This window comes from Acomys russatus, chromosome 2 (assembly GCF_903995435.1).
Source record: "Acomys russatus chromosome 2, mAcoRus1.1, whole genome shotgun sequence".
Classification (NCBI taxonomy): Eukaryota; Metazoa; Chordata; class Mammalia; order Rodentia; family Muridae; genus Acomys; species Acomys russatus.
The window spans coordinates 61,742,130-61,757,946 of record NC_067138.1 but is presented as its reverse complement, the minus strand read 5'-3'; positions in this window follow the sequence as shown (position 1 = coordinate 61,757,946).

The window sequence follows — 15,817 nt, the reverse complement described above, 5'->3', positions numbered from 1 at the left end:
TAGGCCTTATGCTTGCTGCTTCAATTTTTGTGAGCTCAGATGCACTTTGCTTAGTTGATTCAGAGAGTCCTGTTCTACTGATATCCTCCCTTTCCTCTGTCTCATAAAATCTTTCTGCCTCCTCTACCATAGCGTCCCCTGAGCTGAGAGGAGGGATTTGGTAGAGACCTCCAATATAGACTCTTTCAGAATAATGTCTGGTTATGGGTCTCTGCATCTGATCCGATCTGCTGCCAGAGGAAGTCTGGATAAGGCACTGATCTTTGAGCATAGCAAACTGTCACCAGGATATGCCTTATGGTCAAAAGAAGTCAAAATGGGAATTTGGAGGCAGGGACTGGAGCAGAGATCCTGAGAAACTTTGCTTACTGGCTTGGTTGTTCAGAATGGCTTGCTCAGCCTGCTCTCTTGTACAATCAAGGACTGTTCCCCCAGATATTTTGCTTCTAAAATTGGTTGGGCCCTTCTACATCGATTATTAAGCAAGGCATTCCACAGAGATATGCCCAAAGACCAATCAGTTAGTGGCAATTTCTCAACTGAGGCTATCTTTTCAGGTCACTCTAGTGTCTGTCAGGGTGATAAAAGCTAACCAGCACATCAGAGCATCTTAAAATCAACAACTTCCCTCTCTAGTAAATATAACATACTTTGTTTTATTAAAGAACCCAATACCATTGACACAAAACTTAACAAAATGGCTCCAGTGTTGCCCAAATATGTTTTACAATTCATGGTTCTGATCCCAGGGCTGTACATGCTGGGTAAGAAGATGACATGAGACATCACTCTGGACGCAGACTAATACCCTGATTCACACAACAGATTGACCGACAGTCAGACAGACAGACAGACAGACAGAGAGACAAATAGATGATAGACAGATAAATGATAGACAGACAGAGGGATAGATATAAATTAACATAACTGCACAATCAAGGACACTTTCAAATGGAACCTTTAGTATTTGTGTATATATTTTACATTCACAATGTTGAAATATCAAAAATAAATTTAAAATATTTCATATATATGCAAAGGACATTTTCTTCTTATTAATACTTTTTAAAAACCTACCCCCTCCTGGGAATGGACAAAGAGACACCTTGTTGCTAGAGTTGTTCTTATACCACTCATGGTCAGAACAGATGACAGCCCTTTCTTCATCCTAGATTGATACCTGGCTTGGTAGCCAAAGTTGTCTTATGCCCGAGACTCATACAAAACGAATCAAATCAAACCAATCAAGTCAAATACAGGCGCTGCTGTGCAGGAAGAGGAAGAAACAAGATGACTTGTGGACCACCATTCCACCCCCAGATCTGCCCTCCAGTGCGTGGCACAGGAGGGCCATAGACACCTGCTTGCTGCCATGCCTCACAGCATGGATGAAGAATGTTGCTCAGGGGCCCATTGGCTTTGTGGCCTGTCTGCAGTGGGAGCCACTACAGTGTGCAAGTGTGTGGTAGCCCGCTGGGAGGGAAAAAGAAGTGGAGCAGTTGAGTATTATGAAGAGAGATAGAACTGGAGACTTGCTGTGAATAGCCAGCCCCTCCAGCTGGGGACATGGTGAGGTCCTAGCCCCAGCTGCTCCAGAGGGCTATTTCTGGGTGCATGGATACCCAGCATCAGGGCTTGATGTATTTGTCTGTGGCTCATGGGGAGATCATGGGGATTCTTCTAATTAAGGCAGAGACCTGGGAACACTTGTATATCCAGGAGCGGTGAATGACTGGACCCGCTCTACACTAAATGCAGAGTTCTGGAAAGCTGCACCCATTTTTCCCCAGTGACAGCACTCAGAAAAGTAGGTCCTGAGACTTGCCTGCGTAGCACAGTGGAACCAACCCTGGTTGAGGGGGAGCAGATGAACCATCCCAAGGACAGAGAGAGGGAGAGCTGACCCCACTACTTGTCTGCTTTGAGGTGGTGTGTGTGTGTGTGTGTGTGTGTGTGTGTGTGTGTGTGTGTGTGTGTGTGTTGCCCTCTCCTCCATTCCCACTCACCCGTCTGTGGCCATAGGGAGAATTGGCCCTGTAGTCACTAGAGAAGATGAACTGGTCCTTTCCCTCACTGGCTTCTGCACTTGGGAAAGCCATCCCTGAATCTCATTTGGAGAGCATAGTAGAGCTGGCCCTGGAAGAGGAGCTCAGATGAGCCAGCTCCTAGGGCAAGGGAATAGGAGAGTTAGCCCCAACATTTGGCTGGAATTAGATGGCTTAAGTGTGTGTGGGGTGAAGCTCTCCCCATCTGCCCCCCTGTAGTAGCAGGGAGAACTGGCCCTGTGGTCATGAGAGCTGAAGACCTAGCCCTGCACCCTCATTGGTTCTAGGAGAAGGCCCTGTACTTCACCCAGACAACACAATGGAGCTGGCCCTAATGGTTGAAGGCACTGGTGAGCCAGCCCTGATGGTGTGAGAACAAGAGATTTGTCCCATCCCTTCATAGTCCCCAGCACTTGAGAGAGTGGCCTCCACACCTTAAATGGACAGCACAATGAAGCTGGTTTGGGAGGCACGGGTGTAGGGAAGCCAGTCCTGAGGGCAAGTCATGCTGAAGCAGTGCTGGAGGGCTCACTCTGGTGATATGAATTAGGGAGAGTCATTCACCCAGATCCAGGTCTCTGAATTAGACCACCCTAAAATCTATATCCTCTCTAAATGATTGGGATGTGTGAAAGGATCAGTCCTGATATTTCAAAGCTTCAAGATCTCCATCACACAAGACAACAACAGGATAACTTGAAGGACTCCTGATGAAGATTCAGTATTGATTGTGCCACAGAAGCCAGACCAATGACTCATCACAATGAACATTTGCAAGTGACTACAGCTTCCATTATTAGATTTTTTTTTTCCTTTAGGTTTTGTTTTGTTGTTGTTGTGTGCGTTATTTTGTGGGTGAGGTCGCAAGGACAAAAGGCAGAAATAAGGGGACTGAGATGAGTGGGACTGGGGTGCATGATGTATAACTTACAAAGAATCAATTATAAGTTTAAAAATAATTAAAAGTCACAGAAAAAACTTATTTTAACAAGTAATTAATATAAACATGTCAATATATAAATGCACACCTATCTCTATTTGATTTACTTATTTATTTATATTCTTCCTATAATCTATTTACTTATACATCTTACTATGTATATATCTTTGATCTTCCCACCGTTTTCTATCTTCTATATATTTCTATTACCTACCATCTATCTACCTATATAGTGGCTTTTTTATTATCATCATGACCACACTATCATGTAGCCATCAACTTGTAATTTTTCCATCTGTCTACTTAGTCTTCCATTTTTCTATTTGTTCATAGCCAATTGGAGGACCAACTTCAGATTGATGTCTCTAATTCAAGATCATGGGATTCAAATGGGATTCAAATGACACTTTCTTGCCAGTCTGGGACTTTCTTCTCAGAGAATCACAGAAGTGAGTAACAACCTTTACTATGTATGCACTTACTCATTTATTCTCTGTCTAACCATAAAAGAATTGTTAGTCTATATCATCATAGCATGAAAATTTACAAGTGAATCCTGAATACAGTTTATGCAGAGTACCTTTTTCTTAACATTAGAATTTCCAATAAAATTGGAATATCCAAAGTTATATAAGCTCTGGTTTCTTTGAAAAATATGTTTAGATTCAGTTGTTACAGCTCTGCTCTATCTTAAGGTTTCTCACTTTCTGGTGTGTGTGTGTGTGTGTGTGTGTGTGTGTGTGTGTGTGTGTGTGTGTGTGTGTGTGTGTGTCTGTATCGGTGTGAATGTTTAGCATTGACTATGTATGCATTTTTTTCTTGAGATGAATATTTGATTCTTCATGGAGAAGTTTATACATTTTTTAAAAAGCCTAAAGCTATGTATTTTCCATCCCAATAAAATACTCAACAGTTTCATCACACTGAAATTCTCCCATTTGCTTTGCAGTTCTGAATTCTACCATCCATTATCTAGAAAACACTGGTCTATCATTGTATCCCTGTAGTTTTGACATTGTGTTAAAAGTAGCAACTGCATTTATTTCAATATAAATGCTATGTTCATTTGAATTCTGCTTCAGTCTTCCTCTCTCTGGCAACTCAGAAAAGGACTTACAGATTTTGATATGTATCAGAAAAGTCTCACATGTATTTGCCAGGGAAGGGATGCCCAACTACTTCAGGCCACAGGTTAAAGATAGAGGGTTGGGAGGTGGAGCTGTATGACTCTGTCCTCTAGACATGACATGACTTTTGCACACATGACTCAAAGCTCCTATGGTTATCTGCACAAAACCTTGTGCAAAATCAAGATACTTAAGCAAGAAGAGCAGAGGGACTTCTCAGGTTCCTCTCTAGCACAGTTGGTGGCAATTGGGTAAGGCATAGCAAATTTTCCTTAGGAGTGTGGCCAGTGGTAGGTTTCCCATGAGTCACTGGGTGACCCTAAGCTCTTGTGTATAAGGACAATTCTAGTTAAACTTAAATAAATACTTTTAACTCACAATAGAAAATAGAAAGACTAAGTCATTGATATCTTTACAGGAACCACTGAAAGGAGGTTGTCCTTTTGTGCTTTTGCCCTCTCTACATTTATGAAAACCCAAGCTGTAAGTCTTAGATAAAAGGTTAGAATCAAAAGAAACCTTTAGGCTACAGTGTTTTTCCCCTATCTGCATCTGTATTGAAGTTTAACTGCCCAAAAAACTGTATGTATTTTAAGAAACAGGCTATAAGGACTAGATACAGACATACAGTGTAAGGTAGTAGCCACAATGAAAGTAATTAACATAATCATTACCTCACATATAGCAATCATTCCACACTGCCATGTATTAACATAGATATGGTACAGTAGCAAGTTGTAACCAGGCATACAACTTGTCTCCACAAAACTGTAAAAGAAAATCTGATATAACCCAGTGGTTAATGTCTAAGATCCTTTTTACTCTGTGATGATGTCAAATGGGAGCTTTCCTGGGGGCTACTGCATCCTTAATTCTGAACATATCAATAACTAAGACACATTCTTTTATGTTCTCTTTGCAAATAGTTCAATGTGGACATGCCTACACTCTTTTCTACTCATCTATTGTCACCATCAATATCTCATTTTCTATCTAACACATATCCAAATGCCCATTAATATGTCATTATTTGTTTTCAGAAAATTCCCCTTTACCTCCAGATTAATTATTTGTTCTCTTTATTTTGTTTGATTCCTACATCAAGGCAGAATCCATTCTAGTTCTGTTTTGATTTCTTTGCAAACCCAATTTCCAGAGGCAGCTCTTCAAACTTGGGCTCTGTAAATTGCTTTTGTGTCCTTCGGGTTTGCAACAATTTCATGGTATTTTCACTAACTTGATTTAAGAAATTGCCTCAATTCCAACATAATAAGAGCTGCCATTTCTTTTTATTTGCTTTTTAATAAAGTCTAGCTTTTCATGACCAAACTCATGTTTCAATCTCAGGCATAATTCATACCTAGAATCCTCTTGAGATCATGCATGACCCTGATTTACTAGTCTGAAGACAAGACAATTTATCAAAAGTGAAGATGTCCTGTACTCTTTCCAACTATGAATCTGAATACAGATGATGGTAACACTTCTAGAGTTGCTTATACATAGCCACTAACCAGTTAATGCTCGAAATCCATGTAAGTGCCTTTTGTATTTATGCAGATCACCACACTTTCAAGGAAAGAAAATGTTTCATCCAACAGTGCATGGATATTACAAGCTGCTGACGAATCTGCTGAACTGCTAAGCAAAGTTACATACCCACATTTAAATGTCAATATCTTGCATTGAATACTCAGAAGCCTGTAGTCTCTGTATTTGCATATGATCTAGCAATGTATTCTTTTTTTTTCCTTTTTTTTAATTAATTTATTCTTGTTACATCTGAATGTTTATCCCATCCCTTGTATCCTCCCATTCCTCCCCCCCCCCATTTTCCCATTATTCCCCTCCCCTATGACTGTTCCTGAGGGGGATTACGTCCCCATATATTTTCTCATAGGGTATCAAGTCTCTTCTTGGCTACTTGCTGTCCTTCCTCTGAGTGCATACTAGCCCAAGGGGCATGTCCCACAAAAGCCTTCACTTACCAGGAAACTGGGACAGAGGGGAAGGCATCCTATTGGGACTCTAAATGAGAGACGCATGGGAGAACAGCAAAATAAAAGGATCCAGAGGGTCCTAGAAATCTACAAGTAGAACAATATGATAGGCAGATTTGGGCCCAGGGGTCCTGCTCAAACTAAGGCACCAGCCAAGGACAATACAGGGGGTAAACTTTAAACCCCTTCCCAGATCTAGCCAATGGTCAGAGTATTCTCCACAGTTGAGTGGAGAGTGTGATACGACTTTCTCACGTACTCTGGTGCCTCACATTTGACCATGTCCCCTGGAGGGGGAGACCTGGTAGCAATGTATTCTTCACATTAAGATTTAGGCTTAATACTCTTCTCCACAGTGAAACAGGAAAGCCCTTATTAATTTACTGCCTAAAGGAGGATGCTCCTTCAGATATTCTTTAAACAGTGGGTAGAAGAGGGCAAAAAACTAATGGCTTTTTAAAATGAAAATATAAAGTCAACTAAGAATGGATGGCTATGTTAATGAAGCCAGAGTAGGGAAAATAAACATCAAACTGGTAGACCATATTTTAAGAACAGTTAAGGAAAATACATAAAAGAAAATTTCAGGAAATAAGAAGAATCATAATAAAGGACTGATTTCTTGACATGTAATGGATGTTCAATACATTTTGTTTTTGTTTTGAGTGTGTGTGTATGTGTGTATATCTAAATTAATTTTAATTATTATGAACTTTTTAATTTTTATTTTTAAATTGTTCACTTTACACTCAGATTATAACCCTCTTCCTAGTCACAGGCCAAACTCATAATTCCTCCCTCACACTGTCTCCCTCTCTCCTCTAGTCCTCAAGAAGGTGAGCCCTCCTCCCGTAACATCTGACCTCAGCCTATCAAGTCTCATCTAGACTGCCTGTATCCTCTTATTCTGTGGCCTGGCAAGGCCACATCACAAGTGGGAAGTGATCAGTGGATGGGGACCAGAGTCCTTGTCAGAAGTAGTCCCTACTCCCATATTATGGGACCCATAAGGAGACTGTGCTGCCTATCTACTCCATCTATGCAGAAGGTCTGTCTAGTTCCACATCCTGCATAGACCTTGGTTGATGCATCAGTCTCTGCAGCACCACCTTCCTCTGCCCAGTTTTTTTGACTCCATTGTTCTTGTGGCCCTCCTGACCCATCCAGGTCCCTGTGTTCCCCAGCTCTTCCATAAGACTCCCTGTTCTCCAGCCCTGAATTGGCTATGTGTCTCAGCATTTGCCTGAATCTCGTGCTGTGTGGTCTTTCAGAGGACCTCTATGGTAAGGTCACTTCCTGTTCCTTCTCCTCAAGTGCTTCTGTTGATTATTCTATTTGCCCTTCAGAATGAGAATTAAACATTCTCCCTTGGGTTGTCCTTGTTAATTTCTTTAGGTCTGTGTATTATAGTGTGGTTACCCCATATTATTTGCTTAATATCCATTTATAAGGAAATATATACTATACATGTCTCTCTGGGTTTGGGTTAATTCACTCAAGAAGATCTTTTCTAGTTCTATCCATTTGCCAGAAAAATTTAAATTTTCCTTGTTTTTTAATAGCTGAGTAGTATCCTATTATGTAAATGTACCACAGGTTTTAAAAAATTATTTGTATAATTTTTTCTATTTTACACAAACATTTATATTGTTACACATATATACAAAAAACTACATAAAGGAGGAAGAACCACGAAACAATCAGGAAGTATGTAAATCTTCCATTCATAGTGTTTTGGCTATTTGTATTTGGCAACCTTGAAGAAAACATCTTTCCTATCTTAATGCATCTAAAATTATGGCTGTAAATCAATATCTATCATATCTCATCTTAATCAACTTAAAATATCTATGTAGAATGAAAAACATCTTAACCCCTAAACAACTAAGCTTAATTGTAAAGCTAAATTATCTGGTCTTCAATTCCATCAGAGACTTGAGAAGGAATAAAAATTAATTACCTGAATAAATCAGAAGTACAGGTTAGCAGCTTCCAAAATGAAAAAATGACAGAGACAGTTTGCTGCCTGAACAGTCACGTAAAACTCTCTACACTCTTGGAGAATCATCTTCAGCAATCTGGACTAATATAATTGGCAGACCTATTTATGAAGCAGGAACTATTGAGGACTTGCTTGTCCTTTCTGGCATAGTTTGGTCATTGATTCTGCCTCATCCAATCTTGTGCATTTTTAGGTAGAATTCTGTTGTACCCTAGTTTCTTTATCCATTGTTTGGTAAAGAGACATATAGATTGCTTCCAGATTCTGGCTATTATAAAGAAGACTGCTATGAATATAGCTGAACAAATGTCCTTGTTTTATGAGGGAACACCTTTTGAGTATATGCCCAGGAAAAGTATGGCTTGGTCTTTATGTAGCACTATTCCCAAGTTTCTTAGAAAACACCAGATTGATTTCCAAAGGGGTTGTATAAGTTTGCACTCTCACCAGCAATGGAGGAGTTTTCCCCTTTCTCCACACTCTCACCAACATGTGCTGTCACTTGAGTTTTTGATCATAGCCATTCTGATAGGTGTAAGGTGGAATTTCAGAGACTAGAGATGTTGAGCATTTCTTTAAGTGTTTCTTGGCCATTTGATATTCCTCTGTTGAGAATACTCTGTACAACATTTTTAATTGGATTATTTGGTTTGTTGGTGTTTAATTTCTTTATATATTTTGAATATTAGGGCTTCGTCGTATGTAGTGTTTGTGAAGATTTTGTCCCAGTCTGTAGGCTGTCATTCTGTTCTGTTGACAGTGTTCTTTACCTTACAAAAGTTTTCAGTTTCATCAGTTCCCATCTAGTAATTGTTGATTTTTAGAGCCTGAGTTATTGGTATTCTGTTCAGGAAGGTGTCTCCTTTGCCAATGAGCTCAAGGCTCTTCCCCACTTTTTTTCTAACAGATTTAATGGGTTTGGTTTTATGTTGCGCTCTTTAATCACTTTGGCTTTCATTGTGTGCAGGGTGATGAATAAGGATGTATTTACATTTATCTACAAGTAGACATCCAGTTAGTTGTTGAAGATGCTATCTTTTCCCATGATATGAATTTGGCTTCTGTGTCAAATATCAAGTGTCCATAAGTGTGTGTTTATTTCTGGGGCTTTGATTTGATTACATTTATTCACCTGTCTATTTCCATGCCAGTGCCTTGCTGTTTCTATTATTGCTGCTCTATAGTACATCTTGAGAACAGGGATGGAAATCTTTTCTTGTATAGGATGGTCTTAGTTATTCAGGTATTTTTGTTTTTCCATTGAAGTAGAAAACTTTTCTTTCAAGGTCTGTAAAGAATTGTGTTGGCATTATGATGGGAATTGCATTAAATCTGTAGATTGCTCTTGATAAGATGGCCAATTTTACTGTTAATCCTATTGATCCATGAGCATGAGCTCTTTCTCCTGATATTTTCTTCAATTTTTTTTTTCTTCAGAGACTTGAAGTTTTTTTTTTTTTCATACAGATTTTTCACTTGCTTGATTAGAGTTACACCAAGATACTTTGTATTTGATGGGTGTTTTTCCTCTAATTTCTTTCTCAGCCTGTTTGTCTTTTGTATAAAGAGGGCTACTGATTTTTAAAATTGATTTTCTGTCTAGCCACTTGGCTGAAGGTGTTTATCATTGGTAGGAGTTCCTTGGTAGAATTCTTGGGGTCATTTATGTATACTACCTTATCATCTTCAAATAGTAATATTTGATACTTTTTCCTTCCCAAATTGTATCCCTATTATCTCCGTTAGTTTTCTTATTCTTTGTGTTTAGGGATGAAAATGTTTTTAGGTCTAGATAGATGTTTTAGGTAGACAGAGATGAGATATGATAGATATTGATTTACATTCAGAATATTAAACTCACCAAGATAGGAAAGATATTTTCTTCAAGGTTGCCTAATCTAACTAGCTAAAACATTATTAATTTAACATTTTTATAATTCCTGATTATTTCATGGTCCTTCTTGCTGTATGTAGTTTATTATATTTATGTATAATAATATAAATGTATCATGAAAAAATACAAAAAAATTTTAAGGGAGATTTTAAAAAATGAGTCAAAAGAGAAATCAAGAGAGAAATTAAAGATGTTCTAGGATTGAATTAAAATGAATACACAGCATACCCAAATTTATGGGAAACAATGAAGGCATTTCTTTTTCTTTAATTTTATTTTTTTAATTAAGGCATTTCGAAGCAGTAAGTTTATAGCTCTAATGGCTTACATTTTAAAAAATTGGAGAGAATGTATAGAAACAACTTAGCAGAACTCCTAAAAGTTCTACAAGAAAGAAATATTTAAAAGGAGTACATGCGGAGAAATATTCATTGTTGAAATCATCATCATATACTTCAGATTGGGCTGTAGAGCTATAGTAACAAAGCCACCATGGTAGTCAAACAAAAACAGGTACATGACCACTGGAATTGAATTGATGACCCATAAATAAATCCCCATATTTATGGACACTTGATTTTTAATAAAGAAATTAGAAATGTACACTTGGAACAAGACAGAATTTACAACAAATGGTGCTATTTAAACTAGATGGCTGCATGTAGAGGAATACAAATAGATTCATACTTGTTACACTGAAGAAAACTCAAGCTCAAATGGGTCAAAGACTTTAACAGAAACCTAATACACTGAGCCTGATAGAAGAGAAAAATGGGAAAGAATATTGAACTCATTGGCATAGGAAAAGACTTCCTGAAAAAACGACACTATTAGTACAGGTACGAAGATCAAAAATAAATGGGACTTTATGAAACTGAAAAGCTACTGCATGGTGAAGGACACCATCATTCAGACAAAGAGGCAGCCTACAGAATGGGAAAAGACTTTACTGACTACAAACCCAGTACAGTAGTAAATTTCAAAATATAAAAAGAACCAAAAATAGATATCTAGATACTAATTACCCAATTGAAAATATGGTGCAGACATAAACAGAGAATTCTCAAAAGCAGAACTCAAAGACTGAGAAACACTAAAAAATGTTCAACATCCTTATTTATCAGGAATTTTAAATCAAAGCCACTTTGAGATTTTATCTCACACCTGTCAGAATGGCTAAGATCAATAATACAAGTGACAGCTCCTACTGCTGAGGATGTGTAATAAGGGGAACACTTACCTATTCCTGGAGTGAGTGCAAACTTGTACAGCCTTATAGAAATAAATGTGGTGTGGTTTCTGCTGGAGATAGGTATTGATCTATCTCAACACTTCAGCCGCAGCACTCTTCGTCAGATATGCAAAGGACCTGGCATCCTACCACAAGGACACTTTGTTATGCCCATTACTGCTGTACTCATAATAGTTAGGACTGGAAACAATCCATATGTCCCTCAATGCATGAACATTTAAAGAAAATGTGGTGCATTTACACAATGTAATATTATCCAAGATTTTTAAAATGTCATGAAAATTGCAGATAAATGAATGAAACTAGAAAACTAGAAAAAAATCATCCTAAGTAAGGTAACAAAAGACAAATATTGTACGTATTCACCTATATGTGGTATGATAAACATATAGGTGATATGATAAACATATATAACCATAGAGGTTATGTATAGAATAAGGACTAGCACGGGAAGACAAATCTCCCTAAGAAAAGAAAGTAGTTACAGATAGATGGTGTCTGAAATGAGGAGGGGCAGAGAAGTTGGAAATGAAGGAGGGAATACTGACGAAGACAAATAAAATTAAGGGCTATTTGAGAGGTAATAAAGAACCTAATATAGTAGATGTCCCTAAATTATATACATATATTAAGATAATTTAGAAAATATTTAAAAATAATGAGAGAGACAGAGCTTCAAAGGCCATTTTTCTTGTCACCAATGGAAGATTCTACTCCCTGGATTGAATTATGTATGTCAAATTGACTTGTTGACCAAAGGGATCTCATGGGAACTGCCAAACCACTGAGGCTGCTGCCAAGACTACAGGTTGCTTTGCACAGACTAAGAGCCAGGCCCCATTGCTGAAGACAACACATATTAATTCCTTAAGCATAAAGAGGGCAGTCTTATGCCTTCTTAGAGCTTCATTGCTCTAGGTTAGTGGTTTTAATACAAAGGATACACTGAGTGTTAACAAAGGAGAAACAAACATTATCCCAGCCAAAAACCCTTTGGTCTACACTGTATCCTGCCTGCAAGATATGCTAGTACAATGGTGGCACAGAGCCTGCATACTAACCAATATTTATTTTAATTTAAACTCTGCTCCACATGTTGAATTCTGTACTTGCCTGCCACTGCTTGCGTGACAAAGAACATGAGACTAGATGGCTCAAGGAAATAAGGTAAAACCAAATACTGCTTGGTTGTTGTTGTTGTTTGCTTGTTTTTTGTTTTTAACTAGCTATATGGTTTTTTTTCTAATTTTAATGCAGCACACCTTTAATACCTCTGGCTGTAATACAGACACACCTTTAGTACACACCATTAATCCAAAATAATGAGGTCTAATTGAGAGAGAGACAAAGTGACAAATCAAGAAAGATTTGACAGAGTAGGATATACTCAATTCTCACAAGAAGGGCACAGGAAAGGGGATTTAAGAGAGCACAAGAAGATGCAGTTCAGTAGAGCTGAGTTCAGTCACTTGGACATCCATAGGGAGTCAGTTGAGAGGCAGTGCAGTGGCAGTCCAGAGTGGCAATTCAGGTCAATTCAGTGCAGATGGCTTATTCAGTTGAGGAAGCTCAGTTGAGTTCAGTGAGTCAGTGCAGTGGTGTAGAGTTCCTACAGTTTAGTGCAGGTCAACAAAGCCAGTGGAAACCAGAGAAGGAGCCAGAAGATTACCACACATTGCTAGAGGTAGTCAGAGGCAAAGCGTAGCAGTTCAGTTAGAAGCTGAGAGAAGAAAGTTTGAATCAGTCAGCTTGAAGAGGAATTTTAATGAAAAAAGCTGAGTTGAAACAGCCAGCCAGAATTCAGAAAGAGCTAGAAACAATGCACTTATTGAGCAGTAAGTCTCAGAGGCTGAAGCATTCTAGCCCTGGGCCTAGGGATAGTTAGATAGAAGCATGAGCGATCAGCCCAAGCCATATATTCATAAAGCTTGGAGAGTTATCATATCATACTTTCTCTTGAGGAAATAAAAGTTATATTTCCTTACTCAGAGATCAGTGCCTCACTCAGCCATCTCCAGTGAAGCTTCCTCCTGTAGCAGATTGGAACAAATACATAGACCCACAGCCAGACAGAATGCAGAGGGTGATGTTATAATACTCAGCCTTAAAGAAGATGTCTCCATCTAATCCATCCCATCAAGGCTCATGGATCTACACAGAAAATGAGGCAAAAATAAATAAATAAAAGCCAGAGTGCATGGAGGACACTGAGAAAACAAAGCCTCAAAATAAATAGGATCGAGGTACAAATAAATTTACAGAGACTGAAGCTTTATGAACAGGGCCTACATGAGTTTATACCAAATGTGATTACATCCCAATATCCATAACCCAGAAACAATCTCCAATTGATAACCAATTGAAAATAAAATTTTTGCTTTCTCTAAGTTGCTGAAACCTGTTTCCAAAGAAATTATGCTTAACAAAGTAATTTCTTCATACATTTTAACTAGAATATCTTGGTAAAATAATTAACTTCTATTATTAACCCAAGAAAGCACACTAACATGATAATTGGCTCCAAAAATATACCCTGTAGTACATGGCCTGGAATTCAGAGTACTGCCACAAAAGTAACAAGATTAACAATAACAATTATATGGAGCATGCAGAGTTTTAAGAAGGATCTTAATGAAGAATGGACTAGGCCTTACATGGATGAACAGTAGAAAATCACCTAGACATAACTATTACTTTTTGAGGGTTGATGTAAAGTAAGAATGTGGAAATCGCTTTTTGGGAAAGTAAGAGTTCTGTTTGTTACAAACAAGTGATACACAGTATTCTTCAGTAAACATCCACTAATCCTCTACAAAAGATTAGACAGTGATTTTGTAGAATGAGAGTAAAAGGCAATACACTGAGGACTACTATGTAGAAATCAGTCATCCATGAACAAAGTTCATCAAAACTAGATTGTCTCATCAGAAACAAAACTTAACCCTACTTGCCTACTACTTTTCTTCTTTACTGTAAAACTGGGATAATAATGGGCTACCACAACACATACAAGCAGAGATATAATATTAAAGGAGTATGCATGACATAAAACCAACACTACTGACATTCAGCCAAGGTCGCTGGCAGTGTAATGCCTGCACTACTGTGCAGATGTGGCAGCAGACTAAGCATGCATACGTATACCCTCCAAAAACTACAATACTAACCTCCGTTCTTTACACTACCTCCTCATTCTCTAAAATAACTGAATGACTCCATTCTCATTTTATCTTCATAGATAATAGTCAACAATTACTTTGATCTAATTCCCTCCTTTTCTTAGTATATAGGGGGACTGCATATAAGCAGTCACACTTATATAGTATAATATAGTATAATATAATATAGTAGCTATATTCAAGAAGCTATAGTAGGGCCCAGGGGTCCCACTCAAACTAAGGCACCAGCCAAGGACAATACCCCTACCCAGATCTAGCCAATGGTCAGAACATTCTCCACAGTTGAGTGGAGAGTGGAGTATGACTTTCTCACATACTCTGCTGCCTCATATTTGACCATGTCCCCTGGAGGGGGAGACTTGGTGGCACTCAGAGGAAGGATAACAGGTTACCAAGAAGAGACTTGATACCCTATGAACATATACAGGAGGAGGTAATCCCCCTCAGGAACAGTCATAGGGGAGGGGAATAAGGGGAAAATGGGAGGGAGGGAAGAATGGGAGGACACAAGGGATGGGATAACCATTGAGATGTAACAAAATTAAATTAATAAAAAAATTTTAAAAAAGAACCTATAGTAGGATAGTGCAAACTTCAAGTTTTACATTCAACGGGTTTTATGTTAACAGAGATTTTTGTTTTCGAGGTGATATTAAAGTAGTAGTGTTTACAGGGGTCTTTACTGTTTTATCTTATACAGCCGTTTAGACATCATACTATTTTCATGGTACTTTAAAAGGAGGAAGAATGATTACTTAGATTGTAATTAATAATTAGGACTGCATTGCTGGGTTTTGTGCTGAGGGTTGGCAGACCAGATAAATCTCTTCAGTGCATCTTTGAAAAGGTAGAGTTTACTGATAGAAGGAAGTACATAAGCAGGAAAATAGAGAGTCAGCGATGGCAACGGTCTTGCTAGGCAGCCTTGATGTCTTCATACTCACTCATGTTCTTAGTTTGACTTTCAATACATGGCAGTTCTCCTTACTCCACCTCCTGAGGGCTAGGATTATGGAAATATGTACCACAATGTCCAGGAAGAAAAATATTTTTTTAATTATTTTACTTTTGTAAATATACATTTATATTATTACATATATATACAATAGATTACCTATGGCAAGAAGAACCATGACACAATCAAGAATTATATAAATGTTACATTCTTAGTGTTTTGGCTATATTTTCCCATTTATTTATTTTTTAAATTTTTAAATTAATTCATTAATTTTACATCTCAATAGTTATCCTATCCTTTGTCTCCTCCCATTCCTCCCTCCATCCTGCTTTCCCGCTACTCCCCTCCCCTATGACTGTGACTAAGGGGGTCCTCCTCCCCCTTTATATGCTCATAGGGTATCAAATCTCTTCTTGGTAG